The sequence below is a fragment of the Urocitellus parryii genome, unplaced genomic scaffold, assembly GCF_045843805.1.
Source record: "Urocitellus parryii isolate mUroPar1 unplaced genomic scaffold, mUroPar1.hap1 Scaffold_70, whole genome shotgun sequence".
NCBI lineage: Eukaryota > Metazoa > Chordata > Mammalia > Rodentia > Sciuridae > Urocitellus > Urocitellus parryii.
The window spans coordinates 644,455-650,497 of record NW_027554136.1 but is presented as its reverse complement, the minus strand read 5'-3'; the positions used below and the strand labels follow the sequence as shown (position 1 = coordinate 650,497).

General features: G+C 33.0%; 1 pseudogene; it reads left to right on the top strand.

Annotated features, from left to right (window-relative positions):
- Window positions 1-503: 503 nt before the first annotated feature.
- LOC144252940 (axin interactor, dorsalization-associated protein-like) lies at window positions 504-5,652 on the top strand (annotated as a pseudogene).
- Window positions 5,653-6,043: the final 391 nt, after the last annotated feature.

Below are 6,043 nucleotides of genomic sequence, written 5' to 3'. Positions count from 1 at the left end.
TTATCATAATCAGAAGACACCATGGCAGAGAAAGTCATTCTTAACATTCAAAACTAATACTTGGTGTTAGAAGTTAGCAATGGTTGCTATCTTTTGGAAGAGTGAATTGGACAGGGTGGGGGGAAGGACACTCCCAGGAGGCTGATCATATCTTTCCTAGATCTGATACTAATTATACAGGTGTATTCACTTTGTGAAAGTTCAGCAAACTGTACTAACAATTTGTCCATTTTAAAATGTATATGTTCTACTTCAACAAAAAGTCTTTATAAAGGAAAACTACTAAGAAGCTATTTGTAAAACATTTGTCCAGCAAAATAATAGAGACCTCCTACAGCTCAATGAGATAGACATCTCAATAAAAAATTGAGCAAAAAAATTGAACACACTTCAGAAAAGAGGAAATCATATATTTGATTTATTCTAAAAGGTGCTCAGCCTTATTAATCTTCAGAGGAATGCAAATTAAAATGATTGATCTCTTTATACCAAAATTGGCTAACATGAAGAATCTGAGTAAACAGTACCTAGTGAGAATGTGGAGCAATGGGAACACTACTGCCCTTGGGCTAGGAATAAAAATTGGCACAACCACCTTGGAAAATGGATTGTCGTTACATAGTAGGTATGGAGGTAACATGACAGGTGACTTAGTGATTCCTCTGTTTCAGAAATGGGTGCTTATGGGCACCAGAAGATGTTCAGAAGAGTATTAACTATATCCAAATACTTGAAGTAATTCAAATATCTATCAACACAAGAATGTGTACATAAACTGTAGCATATTTATACAGCCATGTACTACATAATAGAATGAACTTTTCTGCAGAAAAATTCATATATGATATACATACATGTGAATATGTATGTATATAAATGTATACAGATTCACATTTTTCATAAAATTTCAGAGGTGTTTCTTAACTCTCTAAAATTCATCCCAGATGTCCAGGTACAAGCCCCTCTTCTAAAAGTACCCTCATTTGTCAATCAAAGAAGATGCATAAAAGGTATTATGTATATATTTAATGATATCAGCCTGAGCCCATTTAGGTTTGTTAATGCAACCATGGAATGCAGTCTCCAGGCTTTGCCATTCTTGCATTTGTCTGTATTGTCTTCATATTTGTTTAAATTAGAAAGTAATACATTTTTAACAGCACTGTTGAGGTATAATTTGCATATCATAACATTTCCCTTCTGTAAGTATAAAATTCATTGATTTTTGACACTTCTATAGAGTTTTGCATCAGTCATCACTATACAAGTTCAGAACATTCCCATCACCTCCCAAAATTTCCTCAAGCCACATTTGCCATCAATCAAATGTGTATTTTCAAATGTAGTGTGTTGATTGATTCATGTATTTCAAACAACTCATCATTAAAAGTAGCATAACACATTGTTGAATAGAAACTTGAAAAACATCAACCAAAATCTTTTGTTAAGTGTATTTTGAGGTTCTGTATGCATACTTGATTAAAATCAGCTTATTTGCATCTGTTCTCTATTGGTAGTTTCAAAAAAGGGAACATAGTGAACAGTTGATTTCTTCCTTCATATATTCTTGGTGGGTGAATGTTGTCATGTTGTTCTGGGTGGGTTTTTAGTTTTAAGAATTTTAGTTGGTTTTAGGGAAATTTTTCAGTTATACAATGGCCCTTTTATATGGCAAACTATATAGTACTAATTTCTGAGAGAATAAATCATACAAAATAGAATGAAGAATAGAAGTTAGACTATAGTTAAATTAAAACATAAATATCAAATTGTAAATTTTCTTTATTAGGAGTAACTAAAGAATGTATTGATCAACTCTGATATTAAATGTCTCAGACTTTAGAACAGTATAACAAGTATTTTAAAAAGCTTTTCTTGTCTTTGTTCTACCACTTCATATTAAGATGCTGAGTATAATATAGAAGTACATATGGAATATAAATATTATGTGAGCATATTATACTATTATGTATAATTGGGCTTCCTCAAGTGATGTTTTTAACAAACTTTTATTATACATACTATACACTATTATTATAGAAATTATTATTTCTGCTTAAAGGTGATTGTATGGTTGGGAAATGCAGATATATTATGTGTAAAATTAAATATTTTTCTAAAAAAGTATAACATCAGATGTTCATGAATTTTGGAAATAAAAATACATAATGCCTAGCTAGTTCCTAAGAGGTAGGCTATATCTTCTGTTTGTCAAAGTATTTACTCTGAATTATTGGTAGAGCTAACTTTTATTGAGGTTTCTCTGTTGCCCGGTACTTTATTACCAAGGTTGCCATCAGAACCGGGAATGACATTACTCACTATCAGGATTGAGAAAATTGGCCTGAAAGACTCTGGACAGTGCATCGATCCCTATATTACAGTTAGTGTAAAGGGTAAATAACTGGCAAATTGCATTATGTTTTTTCTCAAATGGGACAAAGGTTTTGACAGGGAATGGTCTTGTATATGTGACAACTTACTTTAATGCATTCTATAATGAGGCAGAATCTAGAAGAGATCATAACAGAACATAGTTCTGAAAGACTTTTTTTATTGGTTGTTCAAAACATTACAAAGCTCTTGACATATCATATTTCATACATTAGATTCAAGTGGGTTATGAACTCCCATTTTTACCCCAAATACAGATTGCAGATTTTTTTAAAATAAGGACTGCAGCCTAAATTCCAAATACCAGAGACTGAAATCTTTTATTATTATTATTATTTTTTTAATATTTATTTTTTAGTTTTCGGTGAACACAACATCTTTGTTTGTATGTGGTGCTGAGGATCGAACCCGGGCCACACGCATGCCAGGCAAGCGTGCTACTGCTTGAGCCACATCCCCAGCCCCTAGTTCTGAAAGACTTACAAAAAATATTTCCTACTTATACACTCACTTTTGCTTTTGAGTTTGTATACATTTTTGCTCTTCAGATTCCATCTAATGTGCGGAATAAACATACACATTGTCCTTAACAGCAGCTACAGCCTTCAGGATGTCGATTAAAATTAGCACCTCTCACCTTCCATGGGTGTGTAGTTTTCTACACAGAGGCCCTTGTCCTGTTTTCCCATCTCTCCTGCTTCAGCCCCTCTTCTTCCTGTGCTACTGAGGTATCTACATAGGTGAGTCCTACAGAGGCAGATGAAAATCAGGGGACAGGGAAGTAGTGTGCGTCCATAACATCCATGCCCTGAATGCAATCCCGTGGGATGATGATGTGATTAAGGAATAAATTATACCATTTTACAGAAATAACTATAGTTAGTACAAAGGGCTTATTTTAACCTGTAGTTTTGCACCAAAGGAACAGATCAGTGCTGAAATTAAATGGAGGAACTTTTATCAATTGCAGAAATAAAGTCAGATCCATGGGTTCATTAGTGCTAATTAAAAGAAAAATATGACCACAAAGAAAAACATTTATTTAAAGAACATAATCCACAGCACTAATACTGCTACACTTTTAAATTCCGATGTTACCAGTTATCAAATATATAGTGTACTGGAAAATATTTACATTGTTTGATAGGCCATTTGTAAAACTGCATACTCATTCAGAAAGTATACTTAAAACACAATAATATTTAATGATGTTGTAAATGTTAAATTACCTTTTCATGTTAAATTGAAATATTTTTATGTAAATATTTTTAAATTATTAAATGTACTAAATTGTTTTTGAGCTTTTTGAGACACATAAATGAATAACACATAAACACTGAGGAGTTATTAAATGAGTCCATGTTGAATTTGATTAAACTGAGATTTTAAAACCCGGGAAATTAAAACTATATATAACGTACCATCTGGTTGTTATAAATTCAGGCTATGTTGTAAACAGTATAACCGGAATTTAGATAATATATATGAAAAATTATTCCTTAACAAAAGGGTTTTTGTTGGCTGTTCTCATCCATTTTTGGTTCTTAACAGGGAAATTATGATAAGGTTAGGTTTAAAGGCTTTTCTAAATAAGTCATATACTTGATCAAAGTTAGAAAATGGTGGCAGAGCTCCATTGTGGCAAATTATATACTCCAGATTATTTTTTGCATAGAAAAATATAGTGGGCTATTATTCCCTAAGGAAAACATGTTTGTTCTTTTTACCACTTCACTATGAAGATCAAGTTTTGTCCACTTGGCCATGTAAAGGCTTCCTTGTCCCCTTCATGAGGTCTCCTAGACAGTCTATATTCATTTCTCTCCACATACCCCATGAACTTCAACAACTCTCACATACTTTCTCACACCAAATAGGAATCTCTTAGCCTGAGAATCTCCTCTCAGCTCTTTCTATGCCTCTTTAGGAACCTTTTCAGTTTCTAGATTTTCCGTCTGTATATGTGAATGCTCATAAGCAGAAACTTATTTGTTTCTCCTAACTCCTGTGCAAGATACTCCTGTGGCTTCAAGAAAAGAAGATACATATGTTCATTTTAATGTGGACATTGAGCTCCCAGAAGCATATTGAAAAATTAACCAAAGGTTTATAATTATCAGTTACTGACTTCTTAAGGACACAGTACTTATCTGGGTTTGTGTTCATAGTGTACTTAACACAAGATCTTACGTCACATAGTTAAAGTCAAATCAATTTTTTTTTAAATATAAGAATTAGCAGTTGCATTATCTAGTTGTGTAATAATGTGGTTAAATATTATTTGATAGGGAAGTTTTTCTCATAATACAGAGTTAAGGAAGCAGGTTCCCTAATAATTACCTTAAGTCTTTTTAGGAACCTAATGATTACTTTCTAACAGTTAAAGAATTTTTTTTTTCTTTCAATAAGACACATTGGGTAAAAAGATACTATAACTGGCAGTTAGTTTGTAAGAATATGGAAAGGACAATCTGGGCATGGTGGTTTCAGGAGGGAGAGAAATGATATAAGCTAGAATTTTTTTTAAAGGAACTCTTTTAAATTTTTATTCTATCAAATATAGGTGCTTATTGAAACCATTTCTATAGGTACTGCTGATACTTAAGCAACTTCTGTTTTCTTGTGGTATTTAATATTTTATATTCTTTGGTAGTTTATGATTCTACCTGTGTACATAACTTACATTCTTGCTATACAATTTTGTTGTACTTTGTAGAATTAAATGATATGGAGAAATGTCACTCAGACATGGTAGAAGATCTTGGAGTGACAGCCACAGTGAGTTATCAACAGTTGTGTCATCAGACTGTTTGACACATGTTACTTTGTAAAATCATAGGCTTCTGGTGACACATAAGAAATGTGTGGTCTCTGGCTTATGTGGTTTGTTTTAATTCCTTAGGTGCAGCTATCTTCTTTGAATTCAAACACTACAAGCCTAAAAAAAAGGTTTACCAGCACCAAGTGTTTTGCTTTCATGGAGATGGATGAGATTAAACCTGGGCCAATTGTAATAGAACTGTAAGTGATATACATATAGGATTCATACTGTTCTAATGGTTACTAGTTCATGTTTCTTCTTAGTCCCTCTCATCTAGAATATAACATTGGTGTAGATCAATCATCAAAGTATTTTAAACAATGATCCCTCTATTGTGGTTACAGGTACAAGAAACACACTGACTTTAAAAGAAATTGCAGTTATTGACCAAGAAACCACTTTATCTTCATCTACATCAAACTTTGCACAAGGAATGATTCTGACATGAGTAACGTGGAATTTCTGTGAATTTTACCACTCAGTAGAAACCATCATGGCTCTGTGTAGCATATTCATCCTTCAGGAGGCAGGAAGTGAGCCGTACCCATAGGCCAGTGAGTCCATTGCAAAGCTGTACCACAGAACTAAAGTCCAGCACCTCATTGTTATCACTCCTTTGGATACAGGTTTATTGTAGATTTTGAAACATTTTTTTTTACTTTTCTATTAATTGTGCAATTAATAGTCTGTTTCCTAATTTACCACTGTTCCTATCCTGCTTCCTGGAACAATACTGCTGTGGTAGGTATGCTCATCTTCAAACTTAATACAGCAATAAGAATGTCCTAGAGTTTACACATTTGCTCACTTTTGCTCCAATATGGTCTT